Here is a 25,261-nt window from a genome sequence, read left to right as displayed (position 1 = left end):
ATAAAACAATGAAAGGGATGTAAACTGCTGAAGTTTCTATGATTCCTTATGGAAACCACATACACTTAATTTCTACATCAGACACTCACAGTTCAAGCAAGAAGACAAACACTGAGGCAGCATTCTACCCACCTGTCGTCTCCAGGATTTTCTCCAAAGGAGGGAAGTGGCAAATCAGAGTCAGTGGTGGGCAGGAGGGGGCAAAGGGAGAGCAGGAGAGCTGCTCTCTGTGAGGCTGACAGGCGGCAGGAAGCCAGAAAGGGAGGTTCCTGCCTCACAAGCAGCGAGTCAGGTAGGTGTCTCAAGAAAAAGCTGCTCAGTTGTTATTCTGAGTGTTTTCTCTGCTGAGAAAAGGCCCTTTGCCCTGAGAATGTTGCAACAATGGCTAACAGGGATTGATGCCCGAGATAAGTAAGAAGATAGTAAAAGAGCACCTGGTTATACAGGTTGAATTTGAATCACCTGGTCCAGGTGAACTACATCCTCCAGCACTGAAAAGCCTGATAGAAATGATTTCTAAGCTATCAGCAATGATATGGGAAATAGTGGAAAATGAGAAAGGTACCCTAGGACCAAAGGAAGGCAAAGGATGACTTGATTTTTACCTTAAAAAGAAAGAAAAAAGATGGAAGAATCTGCAAATTATAAGCCAGTCTTGACTTCCTTTTTGAAAGGACATGATGGCTAAATTCATGTATCTGAAGAAGAAAAAGGACTTTCGTCCCAGAGACAAACTACAGTCAAACTGTGGAAGTTGCCAAGAGAAAATAAAATTTAGGTTTGATTATCAAGGAAAAAATGTCCTAATAATTGGTACTGTCCAAAAAAGGAATAGGTTATGTTGGGAGGCAATGGGTTCTACCTTATTAGAGAGAAATCTTCAAATATAAGCTGGATGACCACTTGTCAGATGTTATAAAGGGGAGTCTTTCATGTCTGGGAGAAACTTCATGGCTTCTTTCAATTCCAGAATTCCATGATTTTGATTTACATATTCTATCTGAAGCATGTTGGGTTGGATCCTAAAGGATAGGCCTTTGATACAGGGAGATGTGACTCCTAATTACTGAGAGACTACTTACCTGGACTTCATACAGTGTACACGAAGGCAAAAGACTTTGGAGGAGGAAGAAAAGGAGGTACCAAAAAAGGTATAAGAGACCAGGTACAGGTCTCTGAATGGCTATAATGGGAGTCCTAGGACCTCAGGAATATGGAGGCTAATATCCCAAAATGCTCCTTGATTCCCAGCATCTATACCCCCCAGAGACTGCCAAGAGCAGACTTTTTCAGTAAGATTATTCTCTCCATGGATCAACTGAAATACAACCTTATTCCCAAATCAAAGAGCCCACTTCCTCCTATGTATTCAATTGTCTACATTAATTTGTACAACCATCCCCCAAACTTGTGTTTTACTGCTTGCTTGGATAAACATGTTTGCTCAGTATTTATACTTGCCCTTTGTTTACTAAAGTGTTTGATGGGAGGGAGCTAAGTTGGCCAGAAGTAACCTGTTACTCTAATTGTTCGGTGTGATCGAGGAGGGTAGATGCTGTTCTGAACTCCTAAGGGAGAAGGGTTCAGGAAATAGGCCTTTATGTAGCACTCCCTTATGCCAGACACTGGGCTAAGCACTTTACAAATATTTACAAATAGCTGAGGTATCGTAGGTAGACATAATTCCAGCCTGGTCTACCTCTTAGGGGTTTAGGTTGATACAGAAGAATACAAGAGTGAAGTGCCTTTCTCTGGTTCCATTCAAAGGTGGAAACTACATTTTCCCTTGGAGATGTGGGATGGAATATTCTCGATCTTAACTATTTATATATTCCCCTACAATGAGGACCACACTATATCCTTTAAACCATCACATGTAATTTTTGGCTGCGTTAAACAATAGATTTTCCTTGATTGCAAATGATGTAGTGCAAAGGCCTATCATAACCACTAGAGAGGCACATTAAAAACTTTCCAGTAAAACTGAAAATATTAATAGATGACATTTTCTTTAGTCTAAAAGCCCTTTCCAGGTACACTTGCCTCAGGAATATGGATGAAAAAGTGAGAACAGAAGTAATTTCTTAGAGAAACAAATTAAGAATAACAACCAAGTTTAACTAGCATTGAATTAAGATCATTGCCCTCAAAAGTGATTGACACTGTACCCAACCAAGGGCGGTATTCACTTTTACATTTTAGATTAAAATGTTGATCACAGAGAAAAAAAACTATTTTCAGTCCTTGAATGGAGTGGTCCAGAAAAGAACTGAGTAGTGATTATTGTTCTGGAATGAAAGTCCAAACTATATTTTAACATACTATCTTTTCCTTGTACAAGATAAATGTTTCCTCAAATTGTCTCAAGATAAAGATATGTGCGAGTACATGTGGAAACCATAAAGGTCTGGACATGTCTCACTCTAAAGTAGAAATGACTTCAAGACAGAATAGTGTTAAAATATCTATAATGATTTCTGGCAGACTTGTGTAAAAAATGTGAAGCACACTATTAATATTTTTTCTCCAACACAAATATGCTCTGGGCTCACTCTGATTGAGACTTGCCTTATCTACTCCTATAGAATCTAAGACATCCTAAAGGATTGATGTTCTCTTTTCTAATCTCAGCTATTACATATATATATATGAATCTTTTTCATCTTCCTCACCACCATTATGGTCAAGGCATCCATAATGTGGGCTAGTTCAACCCTCCACTATGTTATCCCTACTATCAGGAGCCAGTGACTCCTGCATGATTTCCATTTAACCACTTAATATTAATGAGCTTGTACAAAAAGAGTTACTTTGAAATAGCAAAGACTGATATTTCCTCCCCTAGAGGACACACTCTCCTCTATCCCACTTTGGACCCTGAGAAGAGTAGGCTTATTCTTAGCTCAGTTCCTTCTTATCCCATTTGTATCGCAAACAAAATTAATGTCCAAAGTTGGATAAGTCTACGTCCCAGTTACCTGGAGCTAGATAGTAAAGGTCACTTTTTGCTCAAGGCATTGGATCCTAGGTGGTTTGGACACCACTCTCCCTTCACCTATAAATGACAAGGCATACAAGAAACCCATGCTTGTATCCGCAGACCTAGGTTGGGAGGACCCGAGGTCTCTTTCCTTGCAGATTTATCTCTCAGCAGAAGAAGCAGCCACAAAGTACCCAGGATGCATCAAGAATTCAACTGAAGAGAAAATGGATCAAGACACGGGACTAAGCCTGGCTCTGGCCTTTTAGAAGATGCTCTGGAGCCCCGTTAAACAGCTAGTCGAAAAAATCTCCTTGTAACCATGGTTAGTAACCTGGCAACGTCACAGCATCCCTACGCATTGGTCACCGTCTCCAAGGCCCTGCTTCTCCACACAGGGAGATCCCGCCCAAAGTGCTTGTTCCCTCTCCCTGGACACCTATAGAACTCATGACCTCACCAGAACAACCTGACTGAATGACTGTGGGGTCCTGGACTCCATAGGGACCTTAGAGGTCATCTCCCTAGGCTACAGCCTGCTTTGTTAACTCCCACATAGCACATCACAAATCTTATCTCCTCAGCTAAACTTGCAGCTCCTTGAGGGAAGGAATCTTCCCCTTCAGATGACACAGAGCAATCTGTCCTAGAACTTTCCAAAGCACTTATGAAATATTTCCATCCATAGCTCCTTGGGCTGGGGTCTTGTCCCCTATTAGCCTGGGGGCTCTACAAAAACCCTGTTAACTGTGTTGGCCATCTGAGCCTAACCTAGTGTCCTGCACCCTTTTATTTATACTCTTTATTTTATTATTTGAGCTACTTGTCATCTTTTATTTCTATTGTATTCCCTTGTAGACAAGAAAATCCGCATCTGAAGTCTGCCCATGACACTCACCAGCTCTATGACCAAGGAAAAGGCTCTATTTATGACTCTGGAAAGTGGTGATAATGAGATAGTATTTGTAAGATGCTCAGCATGGAGCCTAGCATGTAGGAGGAGCACGTATGTAAATGCTTATTTCTCTCCCAAGTACCTGAAACCATTATGTGACCTTGGGCAATCATCCACTGTGGCAGGAAGGAAGGAAGCTTGGTGGCGCAATGGATAGAGCACTGGGCCTGATCAGAAAGACTGAGTTCAAATTCCACCTCAGACACATTATCTATGTGACTCTGGGCAAGTCACTGAACCTCAATTTGCCTCAGTTTCCTCATCTGTAAAATGTGCCAAAGAAGCAAATAGAAAACTATTTCAGTATCAAGAAAACAGCAAATGAGCTCATGAAAAATTGGACACAAATAAACAACTACAAAATGTCAGGTGCTGTTCTAAATGCTCAAAAAACAAATGTTTGAAATGAAAAACCCCTATTTATAAGGAATTTCTTTATCATCTAGGGGTACAAAATGAGTGGGGCTTGAACTAGAAAACCTCTAAAGTCCCTTTCAGCTCTAATCTATGATCCCATAACCTTAAAAGAATTATTGGGAGGACTATATACATACCAGCTGGAATTATTACCTCAGTGTTTAATATACAATAGACACTTCATAAATGCATTTTGTTAATACAATGAAAAGTCAAGGATGACAGATGTTACAAATCTGAGTTACTGGATCGTGGTACCTCCAGAGTAACAAAGAAGACCAAAAATAAGAAGGCTTGAGGGGGTGGGGGAAATTAATTCGTTCTGCTTTGGACCTATTGGATTTGAGATGATTAATAGGACATCCAGTTTGAAATGTCCCACAGGCAGTGGTAATGGAGGACTACACCTAGGAAGAGAAACTTGGGGTGGAGATAGATAGGTGGATGTATACGCAAATACATGTGTGTTGGGAAATCATCTGCATATTCATTATAATTGAATCAACAGTAAATGATGTTTTTAATCCAGAGAAATAGAAGAGAGAGAAATGAGAAGAGGGCCCAGGATGGAGCCTTGTCAATCAATAACTGGGCAATCACACTGCAAAAGAATTCTAATTATTTTCTGTACCGTCAGCCACACCAAAATCCCCAGAAAAGTTGCACAATACCACTTCAAATAACCTCTATGGAGAAATCTGAGTCAGACTAGAATTTCTCCGAAAGACTGTTTCTCTTAACTCCATGTGGAAAATCAAGAATGAGCAAGAAAGGAAAAAAACATTCAGCATTCCTGCCTTGCCAGGGGCAATTTTTCTCTGCTGTTCCAACTGGACTTCAGACTTTGTGTATTTTTTGCCTCAATGATAGTATTTGGCAACAGTTTTCAATAATAATAATAATAATAAAGAGAAAAGGCCAGACTGCTTTCGTGCTACCCTTGTGAACCTCCCCTGGGAAATGCTGTTCTTTGCTCAGCAATTCCTGCTCAGTCCTGAGTGCCAACACAAGGAAAACAGCTGGACTCACTTCCTGAACTCCATTCAGGCCCCACATTCTCCTAACAAATCTTGAAAGAGGAAAGCTGGAGGGGGAGTATCTAAACAGAATAGAGGCTAAAATAACAATCCCTCAAAGTTCTAAAAGAGATGGAGGAGCCTCTAAAAGAGAGATGTACTTATTGCTTAGAACTCTGTAATTACAATAAAAGCCTCCCTGATAAAAGTTTTAAAGTTTAAAATGACTGCATTGTAAATCATGTGACTGTACCAAGCATTGCTCTGTAAACCCCAATGAAGCAGATAAAACTTCCTACCTTAATTGTCCAGAGGAGCATGAGGGTGAATTGTTAGGAAGGAACAAGTTATTCACAGGTATTTATTTTTTCAACAAGGCATCACTCTGATTTTTTTAAGGTGAAGATTTTTCTTTCCATTTCTACTTTTAGAGTAAAGAATCCTCATGAAATATATTTTTATTAAATCTGAAATATCAGTAATCTGTCTAGGCTTTGGAAAAGACCCAAAAGCCCAAGCAATTCATGGGAGGTCTGCAAAATCCAATAATTAGATTTAAGCAGAGGGATATGTTTATCTTTCAAAATCATAACCAGTTAATACACTGAATCACTTCACTCTGCCTCCAAAAAGAGGATCCTCTTTCAGAACATCTAAACAATACTTCCTCTTTCTCCTGCTTGACCTGATACATCTGTCTGATGTTAAAGGGACCATCCATTTAATCACTATCATATAACATAAGTGACAAATTGGAGGAGCAGAACTATGTCTTATTCATTCACAAGCACAAGAACTCCTAGCCCCCTGTAGAGCAGAGTATGTTAGTCTGGGTAGGAAGGAAGAAAGGAAGGAAGGAAGTAGGGAAGGAAGGAAGGAAGGAAGGAAGGAAGGAAGGAAGGAAGGAAGGAAGGAAGGAAGGAAGGAAGGAAGGAAGGAAGGAAGGAAGGAAAGGAGGGAAGGAGGAAGAGAGGGAGGGAAGGAGGGAGGAAGATCACCCTTTTCTAAGGCACTAATCAGATAATTTTGCACATCATAGTTGCCTGTGTTTCTTATAACTGTGTATACTCATCTAGGAAATAATAAATTCCTTGAGGACAAGAGATATGTCTAATCTAAACTCCCCCACCCCCAGCAGTTATAACAAAGACTCTACCGATTCAAAAACTCTACAATCAATAAACGTAGTGCACCAAGCACTATGCTAAACCCTGGAGATACAAAGAAAAAGACAGTCCCTGCTCCCAGAGAGTTCAGTCAAATGGCACAGACCACAAGCCAACAGCTATCTAAAGGATAAACTGGGAAAAATCATCAGAGAAGACAGGCTCTCTCTCAGAGGGAACCAGGAAAGGCTCCCTGTAGGAGGCAGAATTTTAGCTGGGATTTGAAGGAAGCAAGAAAGCCAGAGGGTGGAGGGGGGATGGAGCATATTTTAGGTGCCTCTAGTGGAGAGATGGAGAAACCCCTTCCACAGAAGTTCTCATTTGTCATATCTCATTTGGCTGCTCCCAGGGCACTTTCCTTTCCTATGGGAAATCTACGGAAACATCCAAACTATGATGATGATATTTATCAAATGGACAATTTGTCCGGTCAACCCAGACCCCAAAGTGCTGCCTTAGGGGCAACCACCCAGAACCAAGGTATATAAATACACTACTCAGATGAAGGGGTCTGCCTGCCCCTGCCCAGCCTTAGCTTTTGTTTCCCATGAACCCAATAAGCTCTTAGGCCCTGGACAAGGCTGCCCCTTTTTCTCACTCCAGACCACCAACTGCAGACAACTTTTGTAGGAGGTTAGAGCTGGCTCAGGTTGGGACCTTTAGGTTTGAGATTGGAACAAAATATACATAGTCCATCTTACAGTTAACAACAAAAATAAATTATTCAACTTATTGTGTATCTAATTTATATTTTAATGTATTTAACATCTACTGGTCATCCTGCCATCTAGGGGAGGGGGTGGGGGGGTAAGAGGTGAAAAATTGGAACAAGAGGTTTGGCAATTGTTAATCCTGTAAAGTTACCCATGCATATAATCTGTAAATAAAAAGCTATTAAAAAAATTATTTAGCAGAAGAACATTTAGGACAGGGAAGGAATGTTCACTGAGAATATCCCATTGATTCAATTGAACACAGATTGCACCTTGCCAGTGCTACTGCAGGTCTGTAGAGAGAAACATGAAGAAGAAGATCCTATTCTCCAGGTCCTGGCTGTTATTATACTCAGACAACCTGAAAGTTATGTATGAACCTGTATGGCCTGTACCACTTAAATATCAAAGTAAGTTTCATTAATAATAATAGTACTATCTAGGAAGGACTGATAAAAGTCTGATAAAAAATTGTAAATAAAGAAATTAATGCAGACAAGTCAAGTTACTTGCTCAGGGTCATCAACCTAGTTATCTAGTATCTGATGCTAGATTTGAACTCAGATCTCTGACTCAAAGCCTAGTTGTCTCAACATAAACTACTTTGTGGGGAGACCTTAGAATATTTGTCCAACTACACTTTTCCTCGCTCGCATTCATTCCATGGTATAATAATCATAATCATAATCATAATAAATTTATAATATGATTATTTTGATAACATATTATATAAAATAATAATAATAATTACATACACTATGTTCAGATACATTGATCTAAGTGCTTTATAATTATTATCTCATTCAATCCTCATAACAACCCTGAGAGATATATGCAATTATTATTCCCATTTGACAGATGAGAAAACTGAGTCTAACAAGGGTTAAGTAAGTTGCCTGAGGACACATAGCTCACAAGTGAACCCACTCTATATGTATTTAATTGATTGCTCTCTCCTTTCTACTTCCCCATGCAATAACTGTTCTACACTGAGTCACAGACGTCTTCAACCTAATCCCCCTCCCATGCCAAACCATGATCACTAGTTTCAAGAGGCCATCCTCATGGTCTTTTATAATCCACAATGTAATTACTATTTGAGGACAGTTATGAGCATGCTGTCTTCCCTGAGGGAAGTCTGCCTTTCCCTCATAATTTCCAGCCTTACCAACAGAAAGCATTTAAGAAATGTATGATTAATTTGTTAATTAACATATTCAGGAAATCATCTTTTCCACAGTTAATAGTTATAGAATGGTTCCACTGACATCTTAATTTTTCTGCTAGTATGAAGGCATCTTTCCAATAAAAACCAATCAGAGTTCTGCCTTTGGAAGTTATTCTTGAAGAGCTTATTATTTGTACTTTCAATATAATTAAATTACTATTTAATGTATTCAAAAAAATTTGTCTATCTCAGGTGCCATCTCAGCACTCCACAAACCTATTTCTGTCTGGGATACACAAGTAGGCATAAATATAGCTTTAATGTCCTCAACAACCTTTTTGATAATTTTTTTACAGGATCTCCTATTTTAGGTGATTTAAATTTTTTTTTTAACTTTAAAACAGGTGTAAACTTCATATCCATTTTATGAGTAGGTCACTAGGCAACCAGCACCACCTGTTGTCAAGGTTTTACAGCTTCTGAATGTCAGGAACATTGAGCGCATGGAAAGGGAAATGGGATTTTTAAAAATGTTTTTTTTAGGATGGAAACTCCAACGTCCCCAGCACATCTTTTCATAGCAACTCAATTTTTGTAGGAAAATGTGCCCAGAACCCTCCTGACTACTATTCTTAGTGAAAATGCAATCAACAAAACACAGAAATACAGATACACATAAAAATCTCCTTACAGACACTTGGAACTATTCTGCCCACCTACATGCACAAGTCTCATCTAATTCCTATGCCTGCTCCAGCCTCACAGTAATAGTAATGGGTAACCTTTTTTTCTTAAGTACTTTAAGATTTGCAAAATATTTTACATTTTACATAAATTCTAAACACAGTGAGCTAGAGAGGTTTTCTCATGTTACCTACCTTGTTGGCAGAACCCAGTGAAAAAAATATAAGTTAAGCATTTTGAAAGTCTTAAGCTCTCCATACATACCGACTACTGTGATTACATTGTTTTATGCTGCATTATGCTGCAACATAAAAGCAAGCTTTTTCCCAAAGATTCACCAACTTGATTCACTCTGCTTTCTCCCCCACGCCATTAAATAGTGATGAATGCAATTAATTGTTGCCTCGTTTCTTTTTGCTTTTCATGCTAGCATGGCCAAAAGCATCCTGGGGCAGACTCTGGAGTGGGAAGAACCTGTGTTCTCCTGCCTCCATACCCTGTTCTGCATCTTTTTTTCCCTATGTGGAAGCCTATTGAGAAGAACAGATGATTCTTTTATGAAGTCTACTGAAAAATTCCCAGGTTCCATATGTTTGCCGAGGTTTCATTGTTAAGTAAGAACTCCCCTGCCCATGATGCTAAAAGAGTGATTATGGGTTTTACTCATGTTTTGTACAAGTCAGATTTGGGATGGAGGAAGGGGGAAATGGCTTATACTTGGGAAAGTGTTATATATGTGATACGAATACAGTAGAGTGAAGAGAAATTAGACTTTGTCCTAATTGCCTAATTTCTGAATGGTTAGGATATGGTCGTTTTTATACAGTGTGGAAGGTTATGTCAAACAATCAACAAACATTTATTAAGTACCTGGTATGAACTAGACACTGTCCTGGGAACTGAGGATACAAATTTAAAAGTTTATATCTAATGGAAGGGTATTCCACCCAATTTGTTATTCAATTGTTTCACTTGTGTTCAATACTCGGTGATCTTTTTTGGGTTTTCTTGGAAAAGATGCTACAGCAGTTTGCCATTTCTTTCTCCAGCTCATTTTACAGGTGAGGAATTGGGGAAATGGGGTTAAGTGACTTGTGCAGGGTCACACAGCCAGTAAGTGTCTGAGGTTGGTTTGCACCCAGGTGTTCCTGCCTCAATGGCTGGTATTCTATGCACTGTGTCACTCAGCTACCCAATATCACAATATCACAATACATACCTGGGTGGCTGGGTGCACAAAATGAACCCCGACAGGAAAGAGGCTGAATTGGTAGAATCAGTAAGATTTAGCCACTGTTGCAATGGGGAATGAGTGGGAAGAGAGGGGTAAGAAAAGCCTACATTGTGAACCTTCATGCTGGAAGAACAGAGGTACTCTCAACAGAAAGAGCAAAGTTAAGGGGAGAAGTAGACGTAAGGAGAAAGAGAATGAGGTTTGTTTTGTGCCTGTTGAGTCTGAAGTGACTATTGGATCTTCAGGTCAAAATATGTAGCAAAAACTTGGAGATGTGAGTTTGCAGCTCAAAAAGCAGATGAGAACTGGGTAGGCAGAAAAGGAATTGATTGCTGGTGGTCGAACCCATGGCAGCTGCTGAGATCACCAAGAAAGAGTGCAGAGACAAAAGGAGAGTCCCTCGGAGGGCATCAGATTTAGAAAGACAACAGCAGTCAGTGGTCTGGTCTCTTAGTTAACTAACATTTCCACTGAACACAGAAGAAAGGCAGAAAGTGTGGGTGGGCAGACCTCAGATCTTCAGTTATTATGGTTAGAATGCATGATGCAAGGAAAGGAAATTAAGGGGAGATGAGCTAAAAAGGTAAGGGGATGAAAGAATATTAAATTGCCTTAAATGCCAGGTTCACTTGGGATCTGAGATTCAAAGAATCCTAGAGCTGGGAGGGAGCTAAAACTCATCTTATTTCACAGGAAGACAATGAAACTCAGAGATACGGAGTGACTTGAGAGCGTGGACTCCTACCAAGCGCTCCTTCCATCCCACCACACTGAACAGTGATGAGCTGATGAAGGTTTAGGGGCAGTGGAATGACATGATCATATAAATGGCTCCAAAAAGTTATTCTGGAAACATTTTCATAAAACAAAATTGATGCACAAGAGATGGGTGACGTTGTAAAGGCAGCTGAGAGATAATAGGAAACTGAATTAGGATGGTTCTAGTGAGAATAGAAATGAGGAGAGACATTCAAAAAATATTGCTTCAATTAATCCTTGACCTCATCAGTTCAGGTCCTTCCTCTTTCTGCAAATAATAATAATAATAATAATGAGGAGGAGGAGGAGGAGGAAGAGGAGGAAGAGGAGGAGGAGGAGGAGGAGGAGGAGGAGGAGGAGGAGGAGAAGGAGAAGAAGAAGAACAAGAAGAACAAGAACAAGAAGAACAAGAACAAGAACAAGAAGAAGAAGAACAAGAAGAAGAAGAAGAAGAACAAGAAGAAGAAGAAGAACAAGAAGAAGAAGAAGAAGAAGAAGAAGAACAAGAAGAAGAAGAAGAAGAAGAAGCATTTATATAGCACTTTTAGGTTTACAAAGAACTTTACCAACATTATCTCATTTGAGCCTTATGACAGTTCTAGGAGCCCCCATTTTACAGATGAAAAAAATTGAAGCAGACAGAAGGTAAATAGTTGAGGCCAGACCTGAACTCTGGTTCAGGTTTTTCTGACTCTATCCATCTACTGTCCCATTAGTGACGCCTTTCTATGCCCTCTCTGATGGCTTGTCATATTCCTCCAGAGAGAACCTACAGAATATATGAGATACTTTCCTCTAATTCTTTAAGTACGTCAGAGGTACCAGGGCAACATCAATAACCAACTCACATCCTCTTCCAGATATATACATGTCTTTAGTCATGCCTTTTGTGCTAATTCTTAAATGTGTTAGGGTCAATAATTTTCTATAGCTCTCTTACACTCATCATGTGCCCTCCCATCCCACTTTGATTGGCCTGAGATTAGTATTTTTCTAAGATGACAGTACTAATAATTCATTGTTCTATTTCCATGACTGAGAGAATATAGCATTAAAAGGATAGGCTCCTCTCGGAGGCTGGGGACCACTGAGAGTGCAGTGTAATGTTCCAAATGGGATCCAGCTAATTCTCCTCTTCCAAAGATATCACTCCCCATTCATCATCTCTCTGCTGCAATTGAGAACTTAAATATAATGATGGACTGACTCAGTGGGCACCTGTCCAAATATATAACATAATCAAGGTATTAAGTATTCTTCATGTCCTTATTCTTTATATGTGTTTCTAGAATGTTTAATCTCTGTCGCTTGACCCCAAATTTTTCTTAGAATTTTAAAATACAAAAATCCAATAAGAAAAAAAATATTTTTGTCAAGCTCCATCATGTAAAACAAACACATACAATTATATACAAATATATATACAAATGTGGATCTCCTGTCCAATACTTCTTGGCCAGGTGATGGGTAATGCTTTATGTCAATCCTCTGAAGTCACGGGTAGTCATTGCATCAATGAAAGTTCATTATTTTTCTGTTGTTTTCCTTTATAACCTTAAACTATCCTCTTGAACCTCTTGCCTTCTTACCTGTCATTGATCATGTCTTGCTAGACCTCGGCCTAGATTGATTTTGTCTCCCTCCTAATTCATGAGCTTATTATTAGAGTTAAAATAAATAAAATTTTAAAAATAAAATCACAAAATGATGTCACTGTAAATTTGTTACCTTAACATCAATTAGGACCTCATTGCAGGAAAAAACAATTATTCTACTCCATCCTAATTGAATCACTATCACTCTCTTTACAGGGGCTGTTCCAAACTTTCTCCTCAAGCCTCCCTGTCTTACCCCTTTTCAGTGCCTCTCAGCTAAGGGCTTCATCTCATTATTTCATTAAAAACCTGAGGTCATTCGCTGAGAGCATCTCTTTCCCCCCTCCTCATCTCACTTCAGTTAAACATTTCCCCCACTATCTCCCACCTCATTCCTGTGGTGGTCCTTTTCCTTGCTAAGGTCAACTCTTCAACATCCTTCATTGACCCCAATAATCAAGTCTTTCTAGCAGATTATATCTACTATCATTCCCATTCTTTATCTTCCACCTTTCCCTTTCTAATGATCCCTTCCCTGCCACCTACAAATATACTCAGGTCTCCCTTAATCTTAAAAAAAATCCTCTGATTTCAGAAAGGCCTGGAGAGACTTACACGAACTGATGCTGAGTGAAATGAGCAGGACCAGGAGATCATTATATACTTCAATAACAATACTATATGTTGACCAGTTCTGATGGACCTGGCCATCCTCAGCAATGAGATCAACCAAATCATTTCCAATGGAGCAGTAATGAGCTGAACCAGCTACGCCCAGAGAAAGAACTCTGGGAGATGACTAAAAACCATTACATTGAATTCCCAATCCCTATATTTATGCACACCTGCATTTTTGATTTCCTTCACAAGTTAATTGTACAATATTTCAGAGTCTGATTCTTTTTATACAGCAAAATAACGTTTTGGTCATGTATACTTATTGTGTATCTAATTTATATTTTAATATATTTAACATCTACTGATCATCCTGCCATCTAGGGGAGGGGGTGGGGGGTAAGAGGTGAAAAATTGGAACAAGAGGTTTGGCAATTGTTAACGCTATAAAGTTACCCATGCATATAACCTGTAAATAAAGGGCTATTAAATAAAAAAAAATCCTCTCATTTGATCTGATCATCCCTGTTAGCTACTGAAATAGATTTGTCCTCTTCTATTGACTAAACTCTTTGACAAATTCTATTCTCCTCCATTCTAAATTCTCTGCAATATGGCTTCTGCTTCATCATTAAATTGGAAGTAAAGTACTCTCTTGATTGCCAAGTCTAGTGTCCTTTTGTAGTCATCCATCTTTTGACCTTGCTGAATCATTTAGCTTTATTGATTATCACTGATTTAACTGGTCTGGAGAGCCATTTGAAACTATGTTCAAAGGGCTATAAAATGTGAAGATCCTTTGATTCAGCAATACAATTGCTAGTTCTATAATTCAAAGGCATAAAAAGGTGGGGGTAGAGAAGGACCTATTTGTACAAAAATATTTATAGAATCTCTTTTTGTGGTGACTAAGAATTAAAGATCAATAGGATGGCCATCAATTTGGGTGGTTAAACAAATTATGGTAGATGATTGTGATGGAATATTATTGTGCTATAAGAAATGAACAGGATAACTTCAGAAAAACTTGGGACGATTTACATGAAGTAATATGTAATGAAGTGTACAGAACCAGGAGAACATTATACACAGCAACAACAATATTGTGTAATGAAGAATTGTAAATGATTTAGCTATTGTCAGCAATACAATGATCCAAGACAATCCCAAAAAATTAATGATGATGCATACTATCCACTTCCAGAGAATTTCTTTAAATTTTTTTTTAAATTTATCATTTAACATTTATTTGACATCTTTTTAAAAATTCTAGTCTTCTTGGATAAAATAATTAATATGAAAATGTTTTATATGAATGCACATGTATAAACTATATTAATTTGCTTACTATCTCAAGCAGGAGGAAGGGAAGGAGAAGAAGGATAAATTTTGGAACTCAAAACCTTTAAAATGTTAAAAATTGTTTTAACATGTAATTGGGGGAAAATAAAATGTTATACAATTTTTTAAAACTATTGTTGAAGCAAGATTATATGATGATCCATTCTGATGGACATGGCTCTCTTAAACAATGAGATGATTCAGGTCAGTGCCAATGGTCTTGCCATCTGCAACCAGAGAGAGGACTGTGATTCTTTCTCTGGATGTGGATCACAACATAGTATTTTCACTCTTTGTTGTTGTTTGCTTGCATTTTGTTTTCTATCTCATTTTTTTCCTTTTTGATCTGATTTTTATTGTGCAGTACAGTATGTGTGGAAATATGTACAGAAGAACTGCACATGTTTAACATATATTGGATTACTTGCTTCTAGGGGAGGGGATGGGGAGAAGGGAGGGAAAAAATTTGGAACACAAAGTATTGCAAGGATGAATGTTGAAATTATCCATTCATATGTTTTGAAAAATAAAAAGCTTTAATTTTAAAAATAAATAAAATTATTGTAGACCAAAAAACCCAAAAAACTATTATTGATCACCTTTTCCTTCTCAATACTCTTTCCCCCCAAAGTTTTTAATGGTACTGTTCTTTCCTAATTCTCTTCCTATGTGTCTGATTACTCCTTCTCAGTCTCCTTTGTTAATCCTTCATCCATTGTCATTTACACTAACAGCTGTCATTCCCTCTGTCACAGAACCTCTTCTCTTCTTGCTCATTATTATCTCACTTAATTATCTCATCAGTTGCATGGAATCGATTATTATCTAAGCAGATGATTCCCAGACCTACTTCCCTAGTCTTTCTTCTGAACTCCAATCCAGCTTTTTTGAACTTCTTGAATTGGATGTCTCATGGGCATCTCAAATTCAGAATATCCAAGATAGAGTGTCTTATAATGTCCCCAGACTCTCCCCTCTTCCGAATTTTCCTATTATTATTGTGGGTACCACCATCTGCTCTATCACTCAGGCTCACAAATCTCTGGGTCATCTTTATTTCATCACTTTTACTTTCCCCACATAGCCACTTGTTACTAAATCTTGTCATTTTCCTTCTCATATATTTCTCATATACATCCCTCTCTCTCCGGTCACATAGCCATTACCTCAGTTCAAGTTTTTACCATTTCTCACTTATAATTCTGATCGCCTCCTACTTGGCTTTCCTCCCTTAAGTCTTTCTCCATACCAATCCAATCTCCTCTCAGGCCCAACAGTGATTTTTCTGAAGGGCTGGCCTGACCATGTTACCTCCTACCCTCACATAATAAGTTCCAGAGATCCCCTGTTATCTCCAAGATCAAATATAAAATCCTCTGCTTGGCATTTAAAGGTCTTTATAACATGGCCTCTTCCAACCTTTTCAGTTTTCTTATACCTTAGTAGCTGCTAGATGATTCAGTGGATAGAGTACTGGACCAGAATATACCCAAGTTCAAATCTAGCCTCAGATGTTACTAGCTGTATGACTGCCCCAGTTTCCTGGCCTGTAAAATAGGGATAACAGTAATAACCTCTTTCTTAGATGGTTTGCTGATGAAATATGCAGAGCCTGGTGCTCTGTAAAGGCTTAATAGGTGCTTGTTTCCTTCCTTCTATCCATACCCTTTTAAGATCCAGCTACCCTTGCTGATCCTCAAAGGTGACATTCCATCTCCATTCTCCATGCCTTTGTATTGTTCCCCAAGGCTGGAATACCCTCCCCCTTCACCTTTACTTCTTAGTTTCCCTGGCTTTCTTCAAGCTAAATTCAAACCACACTTTACAAGAAAACTTTAGACCTTTGCTGATTCTACTCTCTTTCCCCCCAACATCTGCCTTTTCCTTCTTGGATTACCTCCAATTATATATATATATTTGTTTGAATGTAATCTCCCCCATTGGGAGCTGAATTCCTTGAGGACAGGGACTATATATATATATATATATATATATATATATATATATATATTTTTTTTGCCTTTCTTTGTATCATCCAGAGCTTAGCCTAGTACCTAGTATCTATATAATTGTAGATTCACTAAAATGAACACATTAAACTCCAAACCAGCTCATTTTCCTCTTCATTTGCCATATCTCTCCACTTAGCATAGTATAGTAGATATCATCTTGCACTTGGAGTCAGGAAGACTTGAGTTCAAATCTTGTCACCTACATTTACTAAGTATGTGATCCTTGGGCCTCAGGTTTTCATCAGTAAAATGGGTTTCATAATACTTGTGGTACCCACTTGTCGAAGCTTTTAGGCAAGACAGGATAAATTGCATGGGCTAAATCAAATCATAGGTTTGACTTATGAAGGCACTACCTCCCTTCAGCCACTGAAAGAAACAGTTCAGGATCCTGAGCCCAAGAGTTCTGTGGAGAGTAGCATGCTAGGAGACAATGAACCTCTGAACTGGATGGGGAGAGCTCCTGGAGATGGTCCTGGAGCCAAGGAATGAACCTCTCCTTGAGAGAAGACTGTCTTTCCTTTCTATTTGTATCTCCAGAGCTGAGCATGGCATTTTGTACACAGCAGGCACTTAATAAATGCTTTTAAAATTCATTCATTCCCACCTACCACACAGGGCTATTGTGAAGATTATATGGGATAAGTTAAGGGCTTTACAAACTTTAAAGCATTAGATATATGTCAGCTATTTTAATAGATGGCTCAGGTGATCAATACTACTGTTTTATATTTGTTTTAATTCCTTTAAGAAATGATGAGCAGAATCAATATGTTTTACATTTTTCATATTTTAAAACTGCTATAAATGGCAGTCTCTTTTTCAAACTTTTATCCTTTCTTTTGTTATTGATGTTTATCTTTGCTCTAATAAGTTAATAATCCAACAGTTGATCTGGAAATTACTTTTATATTGAACCATTTTCTTTTCCTGTTAAGATAGCCAATTTCCTTTTCTGTGCTTGTGTTTGCTATTAGCCATATTCAGGATCTGTATTCATAAAATATTGGGATGAAGATTATGAGTAGCCTTGAACTTTTGGCTTCTTTCATTTTTTGATACCAAGGTTTATTTTTCAATGTTTTTGAAAAATATTTTCCTACACCCACCTTCTCTCAGAAGTCAACACTTGATAAGGAAAATGGTGCCATTGAGGAGAAGTTTGCCAAATATGTTGTATTTTGGTTCTGTATAACAATGTTGGAACCTAAGCTATAATTACCTTCCATCAGAGGCTCACATATTTAAATCTAGAAAATGGCCTATGTCTAATTCATTTAATCTAATACTCTCATTTTACAAGTAAAGAAGCTAAAATCCATAGAAGCCAAATGATTTGCAGAAGCTCATACAGGTTTTAAGTATTAGAACAAAGTCTATTGGTTTGTGCTTAGAGTAAACATTACAAGATGAAATGACCAAGATTTCCATGAAATGTTGTTACCCATAGATGGATGATGAAGTCCCATATCACTATTCCTTTATGTGTCTCTCTACATAAAATCTATAAACTCCTTCCATTTAATTGAAACTCCTTTTCCCTTCATATTATCAGAAATGTCAATCTGGGTATGACCAATTCTTCCAGGATCACAGAATAGTCACTTACTTTTTTCTTTAAAAATGCTACATATTTAGACCATCTGCAAGTCTAAAAGTCTGTATGACTCGACTTTTTATATTGGGAAAAGAGAAAGTCATAACTTTGATTTTGGTAGGTCACATTTTAGGCACTATCCAGGTAGAAATTTCCACTAAATAGGTAGAAAAAAAGACTTTTTGAGTTCAGAAAGGAAGACTTGAGTAATAGTTATTGCTACCATGAATATGATGGATATAAAAATGTAGAAAGAGAAAAAAGAAATAAAGACTAAGCTTTATGAAATACCTTCCATTATAAGGGAATTATAGCTTAGGTTCCAACATTGTTATACAGAACCAAAATACAACATATTTGGCAAACTTCTCCTCAACGGCACCATTTTCCTTATCAAGTGTTGACTTCTGAGAGAAGGTGGGTGTAGGAGTAGTAAGAAGTAGACAAAGGAATGGTCACAAAGCCTGGAGAATAAGAGCAATTTTGCTTAAATCAAAGAAGCAGTTTCAATGAGGAATAGGTAACAACAATATCTAATATTGCACAGTTGAAGGAAATCAGGGCTGAGAAAAAGGCATTGGATTTGGGGAAAACTCAAGTCACCAAGTCTTTATTAAACACCTACTATGTACCAAGCACTATGGAGACACTAGTAACCTTACAGATAGCAGTTTGGGGTCAGTTCTGACTGTATGGGGAGGGGCAAGGATGGCAATAAGATTATAAGGGATTTTAGGTTAAAAGTTTGGGGAGATACTAGAAGCAGTAAATGGAAGGAAAAAGGTAGAATGAGGAGATGGAAAAGTTAAGGGAAGATTTTAAGACACAAAAAGTTATCTTCACAATAAATTGGGAAATCATTTTTATATTTAAGGGTTCTTGATAAAGGCTTCAATTCTAAAATATATAAATAATTGATTCAAATTTATAAGAATCCAAGCCATTCTCCAATTGATAAATGGTCAAAGGATATGAATAGATAATTTTCAGATGGAAAAATTAAAACTATTTCTAATCATATGAAAAGGTGCTCTAAATCACTATTGATCAGAGAAATACAAACTAAGACAACTCTGAAATATCACTACACATATGTCAAATGGGCTAAGATGACAAGAAAAGATAATGACGAATGCTGGAGGGGATGTGGGAAGACTGGGACACTGAATCATTGTTGGTGGAACTGTGAATACATCCAGCCATTCTGGAGAGCAATTTCGAACTATACCCTAAGGGCTATCAAACTGTGAATACCCTTTGACCCAGCAGTGTTTCTACTGGGATTATATCCCAAAGAAATTTTAAAGGAAGGAAAGGGACTTTTATGTGCAAAAATGCTTGTGGCAGCCCTGTTTGTAGTAGCCAGAAACTGGAAACTGAGTGGATGCCCATCAGTTGGAGAATGGCTGAATAAATTGTGGTATATGAATGGTATGAAATATTATTGTTCAGTAAGAAATGACCAGCAGGATGATTTCAGAAAGACCTGATGTTGAGTGAAATGAGCAGGACAAGGAGATCATTGTACACGGGAACATCAACACTATAGGAAAATCAACTGATAAATGTGACTCCTTCCAACAATGAGATGACTGACGCCAGTTCCAATGATCTTGTGATGAAGAGAGCCATCTATACCCAGAGAGAGGACTGTGGGAACTGAATGTATATATCACAACATAACAGTCTCACTCTTTTTGTTGTTGTTTGCTTGCATTTTGTTTTCTTACTCATTTTCTTTCCTTTTTGATCTGATTTTTCTTGTGCAGCAAGATAATTGTATAAATAGGTTTATACATATTGGAATTATTTTATATTTTAACATGTTTAACATATATTGAATTGCTTGCCATCTAGGGGAGGGAGTGGGGAAAAGGAAGAGAAAATCTGAAATACAAGGCTATGCAAGGGTCGCTGTTGTCAAATTATCCATGCATATATTTTGAAAATAAAAAGCTTTATTTTTAAAAAGCTATCTTCAGAGTAACAACTTGATTTTTGTATACAGCACAGAATTCCTTCACTGGTTCCTATTATGTACCTCTCCTACCAAATATTAATTTGCTGCATAATAAATGATAACTGAAGGAAGAAGGAAAAGGTCCAATAGAACTTATTCAGAAGTAGATATTTGGATGCTTGTTTCCATTTTAGGCTTCCCTACTGGTCCACACTCTGCTTTGATGAAGTGAATTTCCATTCAGGATTTTTAAGCAGCAAACTGTCTATAATATCAAATTCCTATCTAATGTGATTATCAGAGATTCTTTCTGTTATTCCATTCCAAAGTACTCACAAAAAGATCAAGATGTATAAAATTAAAAAGAATGATGAAGATGGTCAATCAGTGCATCAGTAAACATTTACTAAAGTATGCCAGGGAATGTGTTAAAGTACTGAGGATATAGAGGGGAAGGTAAGCCCCATATTGGGGGAGGCTATATTCTCCTGAACCACTCTGCTTTCTCTTACTGACTCCAGTATTCTGATTTTGGGTAGGCCATGATGCTTCCTTTTTCCCCAGTTAAAATGCTATACAACTTATTTATTATAATTCTTTTTCTGAATTTCCCTCATTTCAAAGACTATCTAGAAATATTAATTAGAGTAGAATTCCATGTGTATACAATGTCTGTAGCAGTTATTGGATCTAACTTTTCCTTGTGAATCAGCCTTTTGGGTCATTTTGAGAATGAAGAGAGAAATCTTAAGCTTAAATCAGACCATGCAAAAACCAACCATTAGGCCCACCTTACATTCAAACCACTAGCTGAAAACATGAAAAAAAAAAACAAAAAAACACTTCAGCATGCAATAGAGCTTGGGCTACATCAACTAGCATGTGAGGATGGTCTCACTGGGATACATAGGTAAGGGCATAAAATACTTATTGAATTGGAATGTCCTTTTGCTTGAAAATCTAAAATATTTTTAACAGACCCTGGTCTGGATTTCTCATCAACCTTTCAGACTCCTGCCAACCATTCTCCACAGTATTTTCAAAGGCAACATTAAGTGACTTGTATACATCTGCAGGGCTTCTGTGTTTGATGTGAGATTATGTTTTTACTCAGGTCAGGGGTTAAGGTTTTGACAGATGTGGCTATGGTCTAATTGGCCCTTTTTATCTGCCTCCCCCTACAAACACACACATGCAGTATTTGATAGCCAAATTTGTGCAATGTCTCCATTTTGATACCAGCCAATGGAAAATAGCTGGAATGTGCTAGATGGAACATTCCCCAGGGTATCAGTTTCAGGTTCACAGTCTGTACAAAATCCACTCTATCATTTGCCAGAGGGAAAAGGGCTCATTTCAATTCCCGGCTGCCAAAGCATTTCAACAGCATTGCAGTTTTAACATTGGCCTTGGCCGGACTGATGTTTTTATGGTACTTTGCTGTCTCTGCTAACGTAACACTATGGATTAGCATGGATATTCCCATTTGACCAAAGTGGAGCCGGAGACGAGAGGCAGTAACTTGGCTATGAGACCACCCAGCACAGAAGCCGCAGTCTCAGAACTGGAACTCAGAATCGTTCTCTGGTCTGGGGTCACCAAACTCACCTGACTCTCTGTGGGGACCATCTGCAGAGAGTTCTGTCTCTGAGTGCAAATTCCCATAGTCAGTGTATATTCCACTTGTATAAACAGTCTCTGGCACAATGCAGTATTCAGCAAAGCGGCTAAATATTTTCCGAGGGCTGAGAGATCTTGCCCACAGTCCTTAAAAATGCAACAGAAGAGCAGGAGTGGGCTTTACAGGAGACCCCGTGATATACAAGCTCCTGCTCATTTGGCTTTCCTGAGAACGTCCATGGTCAACTCTTCCAGTTCCACTGAAGCTTCTAAAAACTATTATCCTTGCTTTGGCACTTTTTCTCCAATAAATAAATAAATTTGTTAAGAAGTCACAGAAAACCAAAAACCAGCAAATTAGGTATTATTGGTACTTTTCCAGGTTCTCTTTAATCATATCTGTAATTTATTTCTTACTTATAAAAGTATAGTTATCTATGGGTCTAATTATTTTTAAAGCTCCCTTTAAAACAACATATGGAAACCATTAGAACAGGCTGAGAATGATTATAAGCTTCTGTTCTGTAGGGGAATGGACTGAACAACTACAATTCAAAGGACCCCGCTGGCCCACTGTTTCAAATTGGCAGAATGTAACAGAAATGAAAGTTATTTATTCTGTAGAATCAGCTTATTTTATTTTCTATATTACTGTACATGGGAAAGTATTTTGCATAGTAATGATCTTGGGAGGTCCCAGAAACAGCATCCTGTGCATTTGCTCCAACCCTAGCACTTCACTGTAGGGTCTTCCCTTTGGTGGTTATTTATAACATATCCTGTGAATAACTTGCTTGTACAAACTTGTTGGCATAATGTCTCCCCAACTAGACCAGGAGTTCCTCAAGGACAGGAACTTTTTCTTCTTCTGCCTTGCCAGTGCTTGCTCAGCACAGTACCTGGTCCATAGAAGGGGATTAATAAATGGTTCCTGATAATGCGATCGGCATAAACCAGAGCTTTTTTCTCCCTACCCACTCCTACCTTTTTCTTCTTGCAGGCCCCCTGAGAAAAGTTTTATTTCAGTTATTTATTTTATTTTCCTTTTTTGATATCTTTCTTTATAACACCTTTATTTCGTAATGTATTTCTCCTTCTAGATTACCCAGCAACTCATCTCTTAAAGAATAGAATAAAAAGAAAAAAAAATGAGTTCAGCAAAACCAATTAATGCATGACCTCTGTGTGAGTACATAAGTAATATTCCATTTCCATATCCATAGTCTCTCACCTTTCAAAAGAAAGTAAAGATAAATATTTTCTCCATTCTTATTGAGCCAAGTTTCATTATTATAATTAGTTTTCAGTTTAGTTTTTTTGTTTTTTCCACTTCCCTTTTTTGCAGTCATAGAGAACAGTATTTCACTGGTTTTGTTGACTTCACTTTGTATTATCAGTTCATATAGAGCTTCCAAAGTTTTCTGATTTGTTCATTATTTTTTATGGTGCAATAATGTTCTAGTACATTTGTATACCAAAATTCGTTTAGCCATCCCCAACTTGATGAACATCTAACTTGTTTCTAATTCTTTGTAAACATAAAAAAGTCTTTCTATAAATACTTAGGTATTTATGAAACCTTCCCCTTTATTTTTTTAACCTCCCTAAGGTCAAATGCCTAGCAATGGAACCTCTGAATCAAAGAGTAGGTATGGTTTAGTCCCCAAATAGTTTCCAGAATGGTTGGACCAATTTGCAGATCAACAGCACAAGTAGTGTCAAGCTGGTTACTTCTTAAGTAAAAAATTATGAATTAGACAAAGAGTGTAAAAAAAATAAGATTAAAAAATATTTTTGAAGTCTTATTCCAAAAACAAGCATAGTAATCAGTTCAACTTAGGAAGCAATCAACAAGTTGGCTGAAGAAAAATCTCATTAAATCAAAAAGCTTTATTGTGATCTATAACTAAGGTAGAGAATGGAGGGAAGGTGTCTCTTTAATTCAATTAATTTCAATTCAACAAGCATTTATTACACATCTATTATATGCAAAACACTATACTAACTACTAGTGTTGATTCTACTGGGAACATATACACAGATTTATATGTGTGTGTATACATATATATATATATATATATATATATACATATATAAAGTAATTTCAGAATTTCTGGGTTACATGACCAAAAAAAAATGACAGATTAGTCACTTTCCCCAAGACCAATTTAACTTTCTAACTCTCCAAAAAAGTAATTATGCTCCAAAGGTAAAGCAATTACAGCTGAATAAACAGAACAAAGAATTCAAACCAGGAAAAATCCTTTATGAATTACACTAAAAAACACTAATCTTTAATGTAGTAAGGTGTGTTATAAGAAACTGTAGGAATAAAATTGCACCAAAGAAGTTTAAACAAAATTAATCACAGAGACTAAGCATTGATTTAAAAGAGGAAGGGAATCAATCTTTCAAAATGCACCCAAAAAACCCCACCCAATATTATTAAATAAATAGAGGTAAACTCAAACCTAGCTCTCATGATGTTAATGGACATAATGTGAATGGACTAAATAAACCAATAAAATAAAAGAGGGGGGCAAGATGAATAAGAAAGCAAAATCATGCTATCGGTTGTTTACAAGAAACACTCTAAAAAAACAAAGATACACAGAGAATCAAAATGAGAGACTGGAACAAAATTTACTATGCATCAAGTGAATCAAAAAAAATAGGAATTACAATCATGCAATTAGACAAGTCAGAATTAAAAATTCATATATCAATAAACATACCCTAAGAAATTACATTATGCTTCAAGGAATCATTGACAATAAACCAATATAAATATTAAAGACATGTACCAAATGTCATATCATCTAAATTCTTAAAAGAAGAATCATAAAATGGCATATAATATAATATTAGTGTAATTTGTTAATTGGTGTAATTTCCTTCTGAGAGGTGAAGATTATTTTGCTTTTGTTTTTAAAAATATATTGTTTTAGTGAAGACTTTACTGTTTCTTCTCATAATGGGATAATTCTAACAGAAAGATAAACAAAGGGAAAAATATGGAACTTTAAAAAAAAACTATTGGAGAATTTAGATCCTTTGAGACCTTCTAAGTGAGAATATTAAATATATAAATGTATATATATATATATATCAATATAGATAGAGATTAACATGACATGGTACCTTTGCAAAAGTAAACCATGTACTAGGATACAGAGAAATTATAAATAAATGTAAAAAAGCAGAAATACTAAACATTACTCATAGGCCACAAATATAATAACAATAATATAATAAGCAAAAGTGAAAGATGTAAATATAAATGAAGATTAAATATAAAGGTTTTGAATAAGCATTTTTACATATTTACATTAGGAGAGGATTAATGAACTGAATGTACAATTGTTTAAATTAAAAAAAAAAAAAAAACCCAAACCCAAAATAAGGATAATGGAAGAAATCTTGAATATT

At 37.1% G+C, this 25,261-nt stretch overlaps 1 protein-coding gene across 3 annotated transcripts in view; it reads right to left on the bottom strand.

Annotated features, from left to right (window-relative positions):
* RGL1 (ral guanine nucleotide dissociation stimulator like 1) overlaps positions 1–25,261 on the bottom strand; it is a 306,958-nt gene that overhangs the window by 215,827 nt on the left and 65,870 nt on the right. For 2 of the 3 annotated variants that reach the window (XM_023501823.2, XM_031937022.1), the window contains exon 1: positions 133–389. The exons of the other annotated variant lie outside the window; for it this stretch is intronic. The gene's annotated coding sequence lies outside the window, so the exon portion shown is untranslated. Of the gene's footprint in view, positions 1–132; positions 390–25,261 lie in introns of those variants that run through there. 3 annotated transcript variants of the gene reach the window in all.

The sequence above is a fragment of the Sarcophilus harrisii genome, chromosome 4, assembly GCF_902635505.1.
Source record: "Sarcophilus harrisii chromosome 4, mSarHar1.11, whole genome shotgun sequence".
NCBI lineage: Eukaryota > Metazoa > Chordata > Mammalia > Dasyuromorphia > Dasyuridae > Sarcophilus > Sarcophilus harrisii.
This window is presented reverse-complemented; position numbering and strand designations above follow the sequence as displayed.